Source organism: Mchenga conophoros, linkage group LG23 (genome assembly GCF_057382185.1).
Source record: "Mchenga conophoros isolate Kocher_MC1m ecotype Shallow Benthic linkage group LG23, M_conophoros_male_GT1.1, whole genome shotgun sequence".
Taxonomy (NCBI): domain Eukaryota; kingdom Metazoa; phylum Chordata; class Actinopteri; order Cichliformes; family Cichlidae; genus Mchenga; species Mchenga conophoros.
The window spans coordinates 17,440,498-17,453,125 of record NC_140547.1 but is presented as its reverse complement, the minus strand read 5'-3'; the positions used below and the strand labels follow the sequence as shown (position 1 = coordinate 17,453,125).

General features: G+C 44.9%; 2 long non-coding RNA genes across 2 annotated transcripts; both read right to left on the bottom strand.

Annotated features, from left to right (window-relative positions):
- Window positions 1–5,260: 5,260 nt before the first annotated feature.
- Window positions 5,261–7,750, bottom strand: LOC146546945 (uncharacterized). The gene is made up of 2 exons (XR_014890750.1): window positions 5,615–7,750; window positions 5,261–5,311 (listed from the first exon to the last, which is right to left on the bottom strand). It is a non-coding gene; the product is annotated as an uncharacterized LOC146546945 (long non-coding RNA).
- Window positions 7,751–11,715: 3,965 nt separating this feature from the next.
- Window positions 11,716–12,222, bottom strand: LOC146546944 (uncharacterized). Its single transcript, XR_014890868.1, has 2 exons — window positions 12,070–12,222; window positions 11,716–11,766 (listed from the first exon to the last, which is right to left on the bottom strand). It is a non-coding gene; the product is annotated as an uncharacterized LOC146546944 (long non-coding RNA).
- Window positions 12,223–12,628: the final 406 nt, after the last annotated feature.

The following is a 12,628-nucleotide window of genomic DNA, read 5'->3' as shown; positions in this document are numbered from 1 at the left end:
TTGAGTTTAGAAATGCTCCTGAGCTGGAAAAAACTGCCACGAACAACTGAATTTATTTGCTTGTCCAGCTTGAAAGTGGAATCAAAAATGAAACCAAGATTTTTTACATGGGGATGTACATTAGCTGATAATGGGCCCAAATTGTTTCTTATGAGACTAATAGAGTCCTGCTTACCGAAGATTATAATGTCGGTTTTGTCATGATTTAGTTTGAGAAGGTTCAGAGACATCCAGCAATGTATGTCGCTAAGACACTCTGAGACTTTCTGCAGTGTACTATCAGCACCTGGTTTTAGAGAGAGGTAGAACTGTGTATCGTCTGCATAAGAGTGGTAAGCGATCTGGTGTTTCTGAAAAATGGAGCCTAATGGGAGCATGTATAAGGAGAATAAGACCGGGCCCAGAATAGAGCCCTGAGGTATTCCACAAGTTAGTGTAGCTGGGGAAGAGTATTTGTTAGCCAGCATCACAGAATATGTTCTGCTCTCTAGGTAAGAGGCCAACCATTTTAGAGCAGAGCCTTGAATGCCGACACATGTCTTTAGACGGTTTAATAGGATTGTGTGGTCGACAGTGTCAAATGCTGCGCTCAGGTCTAAAAGGATTAAAACTGTACTTTTTCCAGAATCAGCAGCTAGAAGCACATCATTGAACACCTTCAGTAGAGCAGACTCTGTGCTGTGGAAGGCCCTGAAACCAGACTGATATTTGTCCAGAATATTATGCGTGTCTAAGAATGAGGATAATTGGTGGAGGACAATCTTCTCAAGAACCTTAGACAAAAATGGCAGCTTAGAGATTGGTCTAAAATTACCAAGAACTGACGGATCTAAACCAGGTTTTTTTTAGAAGCGGCTGGACAACAGCTTGTTTAAACAAGTCAGGAACAGTTCCATATGAGATACTGCCATTTACAATAGCAAGCATGTTGGGGCCGACTGTCTTCAGCACATCTCTGAGAAATGGTGTAGGTAACATATCCAAGGGGCACGTAGTTGGTTTCATGTGCATTATTATATCAGTGAGATGGGATAATGAAACCGGTTTAAATTCTGAAAAAAGGAATGAACATGTAGGTGGTTCAGAGGGGTCTTGGGATGGGAGCGGGATATGTGCTTGGATATCCTTAATTTTTTCAGTAAAGAATTTTTGAAAATCCTCAGACGTGTGTGGGGCAGTCTCAGATATGACTGATGTGGTGGGATGCAAGACAGAGTTGATTGTATTGAATAGAGCTTTAGGATTACCAGACTTCTTGTTAATGATCATGGAGAAATAATTTGCTCATTCTACCTTGATGGTGCGCTGATAGTTATTTAAGCAATCTCTAAACACTTGATAAGAAACGTGGAGCTTTAAGTCCAACAGCATGTGGGTTTGTGTCGTTGGTGATGATTCGGCTGTGTAGGAATCCAATGCCAGCGAAGTTAGCTGCACACTTTGCTTGAGTCTTGTTCAGGAGGGTCTCTCTGCTATTTTGCCGGCAGTTGGAGTGGTCAGAAGCACTTGGTATGGACCCTCCCACCGTGGCGAGCTCCAATTTTCCTTTGGAGTACTCGGACTGTCACGGCTGGGGCAGCAGTCGTGTTGTAGATGAATAAGGACCCAAAATGCAAGCAAGCGACTGATGAAGAGTGTGACGTCTATTTACAAGTGGCAGTGGCAGAAACAGACGACGAAGCATGAGAAATACTAACGGAAACTGTTGGAGCCAAGTCCAGGCCAATATTTTACTCAGTTACATCACGCCATATTTAAGTATTTGTCATGATCTTTAAGTTTCTATTATAATCTTGATCATTTTATGTTATAATGTAATATGCTGTGCTCCATAAATTAATCCTGCTTTATTAGTCTGTTGTTGTTGTAAAGTGTTGGTAGATGTCGTAAAGGGGTGTGTATTTGGCCCGCATGCGGAGGGGTGTGGGTAAAAGGTTAGGTAAGCAAGCAGGACGTGGAGCAACAGTTTTCTGACCGTCGCCGTTTTAATGTTATTTTTTGTTGTAACACAAAGGGAATATAAACAGAGCTCCCACCAGAGGCATTTGTTTTGTACCTTTCGATTTGTATGGAAAATAAATGTTTTGCCCCTTTTTTCCTTTGCCTGGTTTTTTGCTACCGGAAGGCATCCAAGCGACTTAACAAGAGCACGAGTCAGAAACTTTACGTTCTGCAGAAGCGGCAAAGAAGGACCGAAGGTTGCCGCTATATTAGTCAGAAAACTGCTCCGAAAGTGAGAGGATTACGCACGCGTCACCGGCGCACAGAGTTAATCGGCCCGCGGCGCGGCAAGGGAAAACTGGAAAACGGGACGTGAAAGAGGATGCGCTTCAGTCTTCCCGTGTTTTCCGGATCCTTTCGGCAGTAAGAAAACCCCGCATCTGAAAAGTAAGAGGCTGTGCCTGCTTTACGGTTTGTGAAAATTCCTGTATGGTTAAGTGGTACATGGCCTGTGTAAAGGATTAATTGCATTGAAAGGTTTATGGCAGCGCAATTAATATGGAGCAGCAGGAAAAAAGAGTTTCCAAGCCAACCTTTAAAGCACAAGAGGAAAAGCTTCAGCATCTTAAAGTGACAAGGAAAACCAAGTTGGGTTATCTTACTAGAAAGATAAAAGAGATTGAGGAGCTTATGGAAGATGACGGCAATTTTGAGGAAGTGTCTGTTAAATTAGCCACTGACTTCTCAAAAATATATATTGAGTTTTGTGAAAACAACGATGCAGTTAAAAATCACATGACTGAGTCGGAACTTCTTCATGATCAGACACAGTGGTATGAGCCAAAGGCTAGCTATTTGAGAAGTTTTGTGGAGAAAGTTGAGAGATGGTTAAAAGGAGTGGAAATGCAAGCAGATGAAGCAAGAATGGTTGATGCTGAAGTTGAGCCTGCAGACAGTGCTTCAGCAATATCGTCCAGATGCAGTAAAGCACATCGAAGCAGTCGAACCTCTTCTGTTGTGTCTTCAACCACATATTCTGCCAGGCTAAAGATTGAGGCAGAGAGGGCTGCTCTGGTAGCGCGTGCTGAGGCATTAAAGAAAAAGATGGAGATTGACAGACAAGAAGCTGTTCTTAAGGCAAAAAGGGAGGAATGGGAGTTGCAAACAGCTATTGCTGCAGCTAACGCAAAGCTTGAGGTGCTGACTGTGAAGGAGCCAGCCCATAACACTTCTGCTGACTTGGTCAACAAAATGGCTACCTGCCAAAGAGCTCCGGGCCAAAGTATTGGGGCCAGTTTTGGTTTGGTTCAGCCAGAACATGGAGTTGTCGGTCGAGAATGTGAGTCAGAGGTAATGCAGGGCTCAGAAAGGAGTAGCAGGCTTCCTCATCCATTGAATAAGAAGGATAATAGCCAGTCTATTACTAGTCAAGGCAGGATGGCTGATGTTAAAGACTTGTTGGATGTCATGAAGCAACAAAACGAGATTACAGAGCTCCTAGTAAAACAACAGAAAGCATCCACTCTCCCTCCTTTGGATGTTCCAGTATTCAGTGGGGATCCACTGGAGTTTGGGTTTTTTATGAAAGCGTTCGAGCATGGGATTGAGGAAAGGACAGACAGCAATAGAGATAGGTTGCGCTTCCTGGAGCAGTTCACCCAAGGGAGACCCAAGGTTCTTGTTTGTAGCTGTTCGCACATGTATCCTGACAGGGGCTACGCTGAAGCTAAGAGGCTTCTGCGCAAGCATTTTGGGGATGAATATACTATTGCCTCAGCCTACATTGAAAGAGCTCTAAAATGGCCTGTAATCAAGCCAGAGGATGGTGATGCACTGATGGAGTTTGCTATGTTCCTCACTACTTGCTGTAACACAGTAGATAGCATGGAGTACATTGAGGAGATGGATAGCCCTACTAATATGAGAACAGTCATCTCCAAGCTTCCTTTTAAATTAAGGGAAAGGTGGAGGGGTTTCGCCTGTGACATTCAAGAACATACAGCAATGAGAGCTAGATTCGCTGATCTGGTCAGTTTTGTAGAGAAGCAGGCAAAGATCGCTTCTCACCCATTGTTTGGTAACATTCAGGACACCGCTTTGTCTAGAGACAAGGGCAAAGCAAAGGTATGCAAAGAGAATGCTCTGAAATTCAAGGAGAGGGAAAGCATCTTTGCTACTAATACAGCACCTGTGTCAAACAGTGCAGAGCAGACAAAGAGAGAAAGGGAAAATGTAGGCTCTACTGGTGGAAGACAGTGTCTTTTCTGTCATAAGGGAGGACATAACCTCAGTACCTGCAGACTCCTCAAGCAAAAGCCTCACAGAGAAAGGCTTGATTTCCTCAAATCAAAGAGCTTGTGTTTTGGTTGCCTGTCACAGGGGTATCTGAGCAAAGGCTGCCAGCAAAGACACACGTGTGAGACTTGTTCTCAGAAACATCCCACCATTCTGCATAAGGAGCAGTACTCTTCTCCTAATAGTGACAGTAAAAGTATCAGAGAACCAGCAGCAAGTTTTTCTCCAGCAGCAGGCAGTGAAACATGCGGTTGTACCGGGGCTGGCGAAGCAGTCTGTGCACTCTCAATTGTGCCTGTGAAGGTCAGATGTTCAAGGAGCAACACAACAGTTGAATCATACGCGTTCTTAGACCCAGGAAGCACTGGAACCTTTTGTACAGATGAGCTGATGAGGGATTTACAGGTCACAGGAAAAAAGTCCAACATTCTGCTCCACGCCATGGGAAAGGAAGCGACAATCAGTACTCATGTCGTTAAGGGTCTCGAGGTCAGTGGTTTGGATGAGGACAACTTTTTGAAGATTCCCCAGGTTTTCACACAGGCAGAGATTCCAGTAACAAAGGAGAACATTCCACAACAAAGCGATGTGGACAGATGGCCTTATTTGAAGGAGGTTCAGCTCAAGCAGATTGATGGAAAAATTGGTATGTTAATAGGCATGAATGTACCAAAGGCGCTTGAGCCCTGGAAGGTTATCAACAGTGAGGGCAACGGCCCATATGCTGTAAAAACTGCACTAGGCTGGACGATTAATGGACCTCTGCTAAGAGAAGAGGGTATTGCTCAAGGAGCTGTTGAGTGGTCACCGGTGATGGTGAACAGGATATCGGTGACAAAGCTAGAGGAGCTCTTGCAGCAGCAAATGAAGTATGACTTCCCTGAGCATGAGTTATCTGAGAAAATAGAAATGTCAGCCAGAGACAGACAATTTATGGAGTCTGTGTCTATTCTGCCCTCCCTGTACGTTGATGCCCAGTTTGGCAGATAGATAAACAGTTCTTCAAAAGGAGAGGCAAAGGCTTCCAGTTCTCATTGCAGGGTTTATTTGTCTCCCTAATGAAGGCACTGTAAAACTACAAACATAAGAAAAGCATATTAAAACATACATCTGGAACATAATATATTTCTCACATTACAAAGTACAGACTGAAGACTTAGCAACTTGAACTATAGCTGGTATAACCAAGAAAAATAAATGAAAACATGTTAACTCCAAATCCCGCTAGCTTGATGCTAACACACAATGGAATTTCCTATTGACATGCTAACACAATTAGCATCGGCAATGCAGCTAACATGCCGGCTTCAAATATGAGAGTCAACAACCCATTTTACATCACATGCTTAACATGAACACAGAATATAATCGTACTTACAAGCATATATTTCTCATGCTCCAGTACAGCCAACTTCAGAGCTAATATTTTGTGTGCTGGTATCAACTTGGCCAGACTCCATGAACTTTTCCTATATTTACTAGAGAAACTTGAGTACACAAACCCGCTTCCTCCCCCTAGTGGGGTGGTGGAGCTACTGCACCCAGCAGTGGCAGCACACTCCCCGCCTGGTATAATGAATTATACCACTACCCATTCCCTGGATGTAGTAGTAAAACAACCTCCGACACTGGCCGCAAATACACTTTAGGAGTGCCATTCTTGACTACCTTCACTTCCACCTTACGTACTCTATGATCTTGGCTAGGAAAGGCTTTAATCACAAGTCCAACAGGCCACTCAGTCCTTTTTACTTGCGAATCCTTCATCAGTACAACATCTCCCACTTGAAGGTTTGGCTTCTCTGTTGTCCACTTTCTCTGTGTTTGAAGCGTGGTCAGATACTCCGTTTTCCACCTCTTCCAAAATGCATCAGCAAGTGCTTGGACCCTTTTCCAGTGTTTGTTGGACAGATCATTAACATCAAAATCCCCAGAGGGAGCAGTCAACGTATCTCGTTTCTGTGTCAACAACATTGATGGGGTGAGAACTGCCGGTGCTTCTGGGTCAGAAGACACTGAGACCAATGGTCTTGAATTTATAATGGCGGTAACCTCTGCCATCAGGGTGACAAGTGTCTCATGTGTGAGGTACGATGGATTCAGCCTCAGAAGAAGAGCATCTAAGATTCGCCGAGCGATACCAATCATCCTCTCCCACACCCCACCCATGTGGGAAGAGTGGGGAGGATTGAATATCCAAGTACACTTGTTGCTTTTAAGGTAATTCCTCACCTCAGAATCTGATGTGTCAAGTCTGAGTTCTTTACAGGCTCCAGTGAAATTTGTTCCCCGGTCTGATCTGATTGTTTTGATCGGCCCTCTTATGGCAATGAAACGTCTGAGCCCATTGATGAAGCTTGTAGTGGTCATAGTCTCTATAACCTCAATGTGCACAGCTCTGGTAGTCAAACAAGTGAACATTACAGCCCATCGTTTACTTTCCGCATGCCCTCCTCTTGTTCTTCGGGCAGTCACCATCCAAGGTCCAAAAACATCCAACCCTACATGAGTAAATGATGGATCTGGTGAAAGTCTTTCAGATGGTAAGTCTGACATCTTCTGGTCCTCCATTTTACCTCTCAGCCTTTTGCAAGTTACACATTTGTGTATCACACTAGATACAAGCCTTTTCCCCCCAATCAGCCAAAGTCCTGCCAACCTAATAGCTCCCTCCGTGAAATGGCGTCCTTGGTGCGCAGCCTGTTCGTGATATCTTCTGACCAATAATGTAGCAATGTGCGTCTTGGGAATGACCAGAGGATGTTTATCATCAAAAGACATAACGGCTGAGGACATACGGCCGCCAACTCTTAATAGCCCATCTTTGTCCAGAAATGGTGTCAGCTTTCGCAGTGGACTTTGTTTTGGGATTCGGTCCCCTTTGGCTAGACACTGCAACACCCTTGCAAAGGCATCTTGTTGTGCAGTTTTAATGATCACTTTTACTGCTTGTTCTTCTTCATCCCCAGTGTTGCCACCATGTGTATCTGCAACACTCCTTGCCTTTTTGATTAGTGTGGAGACTGCACGAGTCAAAGCTCTCCAAGTGGAAAATGTAAGAAACCTTTGAGCTCCAAGCGAGCTTTCTTTAACCATTGAGCTGAAGGTCGTTACTTCAGAGCGAACTTCTGGATCCACCTCCGGATGTATCAGCTCAAAGTCATCACTCTGGGGAAGGAGTCGTTTTGAAGGGCCCAATAGAAATGATGGTCCAGTGAACCAATTGGTGCCTTTGAGAGCTGCAGCAGTTGTTGGCCGAGTTCCATGGTCTGCTGGGTTTTCTTCAGTGGTGATGTAATGCCACTGATCTGGACGAGACGACTTTCTGATCTGTGCTATCCTGTTTGACACATAGACATAAAACCTGCGTGAGGTGTTATATATGTAGCCCAGTACTATCTTGCTGTCAGTATAGTACTTCACAGAATGAATGTCAATATCCATTTCATCTTGGATGAAGACTGCCATTTCAGTTGCCAAAACCGCAGCACAAAGCTCAAGACGGGGCACGGTGTGCGCTGGGTGTGGGGCCAGCTTTGCCTTTGCCATAACAAATCCCACGTGGATATCTCCTGTTGCAGAAATTGTTTTCAAGTAAGCCACAGCAGCTATAGCCATGACTGATGCATCTGAAAACACGCACAACTCTCTGTGCTGAGTCTGTGTAGACAAAGACACTGGAACATATAGTCTTGGGATCTGGAGCTGATCTAAGTCTTTCATAGAGTCTTTCCAGAGTTTCCAGTGTTCTTGTTTTGAAGCTGGCAATGGTGTGTCCCAGTCATACTGTTCAATGGAGAGGTTTCTCACTAAATGTCTTCCTCCCACTGTGACTGGCACTACAAATCTCAAAGGGTCAAATAAACTGTTCACTGCAGACAAAATCCCTCTTTTTGTCAAGGGTTTCTCCTCCTTCGACACACAGAAGGTGAAGTTGTCTGTTTCCAGATTCCAAATTAGACCTAGACTCCTCTGAAGAGGTAGTGACTCCACTCCTAAGTCTAGATCTTTCAAATCCTTGGCCAAGTCTTCTGGTGGGAATGCTTGCATAACACTGCTGCTGTTCGATGCAATCTTGTGTAGCTTAATGTTTGATTTAGCTAGCATCGCTTGGGCAGTGCGCAGGACACCAGTGGCTTCTGCTTCATTAGGAAAAGATGCAAGTCCATCATCCACATAAAAATTGCGTGTGATGAACTCCCTTGCACTGGTAGTGGAGTCATCTGCTTGCTTAGCAGCTCGTCTGAGGCAGTAAATGGCAACTGCTGGTGATGGACTGTTGCCAAATACATGTACTGTCATTCGAAACTCTTTCACTGCTTTCTGGAGATCATTGTTTTCATACCATAAGAACCTCAGAAAGTTGCGATGTTCCTCGCACACCTTGAAGCAGTAGAACATCTGCTGCACATCCGCTGTAACTGCTATAGGTTCTCTGCGGAAGCGGATCAGAACCCCAAGGAGAGTGTTGTTCAAGTCGGGTCCACTCAGGAGCACATCATTGAGGGAAACCCCTTCATGTTTGGCACTTGAATCGAACACTACCCTTATCTGGTCAGGTTTTTGTGGGTGGTAAACCCCAAATATTGGTAGATACCACCTTTCCTCACCTTCTTTTAATGGAGGGGCCGGCTCTGCTTGCTTTTCAACAAACATTCTTTGCATGAAATCGATGAAGTGTTTCCTCATTTGTGGTTTTTTCTCCAGAGTTCTCCGAAGAGATGCAAGACGCTTTAAAGCTTGAGGTCTGTTATTGGGAAGGTGGTTTCGTGGTGACCGAAAGGGTAATGGGGAAACCCAAGTATTGTAACTGTCTTTATAGACTTGTTCATCTAATGTCTTCAAGAAACTCTCGTCATCGATTGACATTGCCGGGACGTCATCATGTTGTGTCCTTTGAAACACCTGACTGGCAAACTCACTTTCCTTACTTTTCAAGTGTTGTGCAGAGCTTTGAAGACTTAGGTTCGAGGTGTGACAACCAAGCTTTTCTTTGACTAGCATATTGTTTGGACATGCACTCAAGAGTGAAGCTCGTCCATTTGGTAGAATGTTGGTCTTGTATACACAGATGTTGGATGTCTTATGCACTTCTCCCAGACACACTTCCCCTACGATCACCCAACCAAGGTCGAGTCGTTGAGCATATGGTTCATTATGGAGACCATTATGTTGTTCTCTGACTTTGTGCACACGCAGAATGTCTCTGCCAAGGAGAAGGAGGATGTCAGCTTCTGGATCAATTTCTGGGATTTTTCCCTTGATTGCCTTCAGATGTGGGTAGAAATGAGTGACTTCTGGGGATGGGATTTCCGTCCTATCATCAGGTATCATATCACACTCAATAAGAGTAGGCAGGGGAAGCTGTGTGGTGCCATCAAGGGACTCCAAAATGAAGTCACGGGCTCGTCTCCCTGCTATCTCCACAACACCTGAGCATGTTTTCAGTGTATACGGCTCAAGCTGTCCTTCAATGTTGAAGATGTCAAAAAAGTATGTTTTAGCCAAGGAGCGATTGCTTTGTTCGTCTAGAACAGCATACATCTTGACAGCTTTCTCTGGTTGTCCAGCAGGATACACTCTGACCAAACATATCTTAGAGCATGACCTTGAACCAACTGAGTCTCCGCATACTTCTGTGCTTTTTGATGTCACGTCAGCCACACTTGCTTCTCCTTCTCTTTCTTCCCCGCCATACCCTTCACTAGCCACCAGGCTCTCTGCATTTTGAGGACGAGGATTGGGGTGTAGTGCGGTGATATGTCTTTCACTACCACAATCTGTGCACTGCACTGATTTAGGACAATCTTTGGCCATGTGCTGCACAGAAGAACAACACTTGAAACAAATGTTCTTGTCCTTTAAGTATGCCTTTCTTTCTTCCAGGGTCTTACTTTTGAAAAGACGGCATTTTCTGAGAGGGTGAGGCTTGCAGTGTAATGGACACTGTTTATCGGGGTCCAAGTTGTTCTTGCCTGTAGGAACGTTTGGGCTGGCTGCCAGATTACTTGCTATCTCCGTCCTCTTAGCAGAGACATGTGAACGATACTTCTGTTGTGTCATTGTCTCGATTCTAGGATTGTTGGCGTTGGCACCGGTTACACACGAAAAACTCGGGTCATTACGAATTTTAGCTTCTTCGTTCACAAGTTTCACAAAAAAGGAAAATGGAGGATAAGACACTGCATTCTCTCTCTTGAACCTCGAGGCAGCTGCAACCCACTTCTCCTGAAGGTTGTATGGGAGTTTTTCCAGAATCGGATTCACCCCGTGGGCTGTATCGAGGTGTGAAAGGCCTGGGAGATGACCGCTTGTCTTTGCAGCATGAAGTTCTAGCAGAAGATCCCCCAACTCTCTCAAACGCTGGTTGTCTCTGTTCGTCAGCTTCGGTAAATCCTGGATTTTCTTTAAAAGTGCATGTTCAATGACTTCTGGTGCGCCAAAACACTCTTCGAGTCTCTGCCACACCATCTGAAGACCTGCAGTGGGATTGTTTATGTACGCAGCCCTGACTCGCTTGGCTTGTGCTGCTGATTGTGGCCCGAGCCATTTGGATAGCAGGTCTAGCTCTTCTTGAGGTGTTACACCCAGATCTTGAATTGAACTTAGAAAGGAAGCCTTCCAAGCCCAGTAATTTTCTGGTCGATCATCAAACCTCAGCAGGCCTGAGCTGATCATCTCTTTCCGTATCAGGTATCTCGTTAGATCAGACGTGTCAGCATGACTACTCCTTACAGGTGTGGGTGTCCATACCTTAGACTGAGGATGGTGATATCGATCATAGTTTGCTGGCTCGCCTCCATAGCTCCAGTTGCAAGATTCTCTCTTTGGGCTCAAAGCACGGAAGACTGGCAAAGGTGTGAATTCTTGGTTGTTGCTCCTACTGGGCTGATGGTGGTGCATCGATGGCCGTGGCTGGCTGTGGCACCAGAGAAGATAGGAGTTCTGGATGATTAACTTGTGGAGTCTGCAGATCGTCGCCGAGTTCTGACTGTTGCTGCACATACTCTTGGACTCGTTCTAATGGGCTGATTTGCTGCATGCCGTCCAGCTGGGGCTGTTGTGGGTGCTCACTCTCTTGCGCAGATGCTTCCCAAGCTTGAGCCTCAGCTAGGGCTGCTGCAGCTGCCTTCTGCGATTTGAGTACGTGTAGCTCTGCATCCAGATCTGCTTTCTTTTTAAGCTGCTCGGCCTGTTGTTTTAGGATGCTAGCTTCCTGCTTAGCAAAGGAGAGCTGAGCACGGGCAGCTTCTGCTTTTGCTCGTGCTCTGGCGGCAGCAGTAGATGATGATGTAAGCTGGCTGGAACGTAAAGAACTGGACACTTTTGACCTTGTTTCCAGCGTCTCATCCATCCTTTCTTTTAGAGAACTATCTGGCTGATGAGAATGATGCTTTTTTACTATTCTGCCCTCCCTGTACGTTGATGCCCAGTTTGGCAGATAGATAAACAGTTCTTCAAAAGGAGAGGCAAAGGCTTCCAGTTCTCATTGCAGGGTTTATTTGTCTCCCTAATGAAGGCACTGTAAAACTACAAACATAAGAAAAGCATATTAAAACATACATCTGGAACATAATATATTTCTCACATTACAAAGTACAGACTGAAGACTTAGCAACTTGAACTATAGCTGGTATAACCAAGAAAAATAAATGAAAACATGTTAACTCCAAATCCCGCTAGCTTGATGCTAACACACAATGGAATTTCCTATTGACATGCTAACACAATTAGCATCGGCAATGCAGCTAACATGCCGGCTTCAAATATGAGAGTCAACAACCCATTTTACATCACATGCTTAACATGAACACAGAATATAATCGTACTTACAAGCATATATTTCTCATGCTCCAGTACAGCCAACTTCAGAGCTAATATTTTGTGTGCTGGTATCAACTTGGCCAGACTCCATGAACTTTTCCTATATTTACTAGAGAAACTTGAGTACACAAACCCGCTTCCTCCCCCTAGTGGGGTGGTGGAGCTACTGCACCCAGCAGTGGCAGCACAGTGTCACTGTCAGTGAAGCAGGTTCACGGTCACTACACCATTGGCCTTCCTTTAAAGAACAAGGGGGCTGCATTTCCAAACAACCGTGTTGTGCCGGTACAAAGAGCAGAAGGCCTGAAACGGAGGCTGTTAAGAGACAGTGAGTTTCATCAAGAGTACACAAAGTTTATGACAGAGACACTGGAAAGGGGCTATGCCGAAGAAGTTCCCGTGGCAGAAACTTGTAAAAGTGGTAGCAGAATATGGTATCTCCCACATCATGGGGTGTACCACCCAACCAAGCACAAGTTGAGAGTGGTATTTGACTATGCATCCACGTATCAAGGCATGTTACTGAACTCTCAGCTGTTGCAGGGGCCAGACTTAACCAATTCCCTCA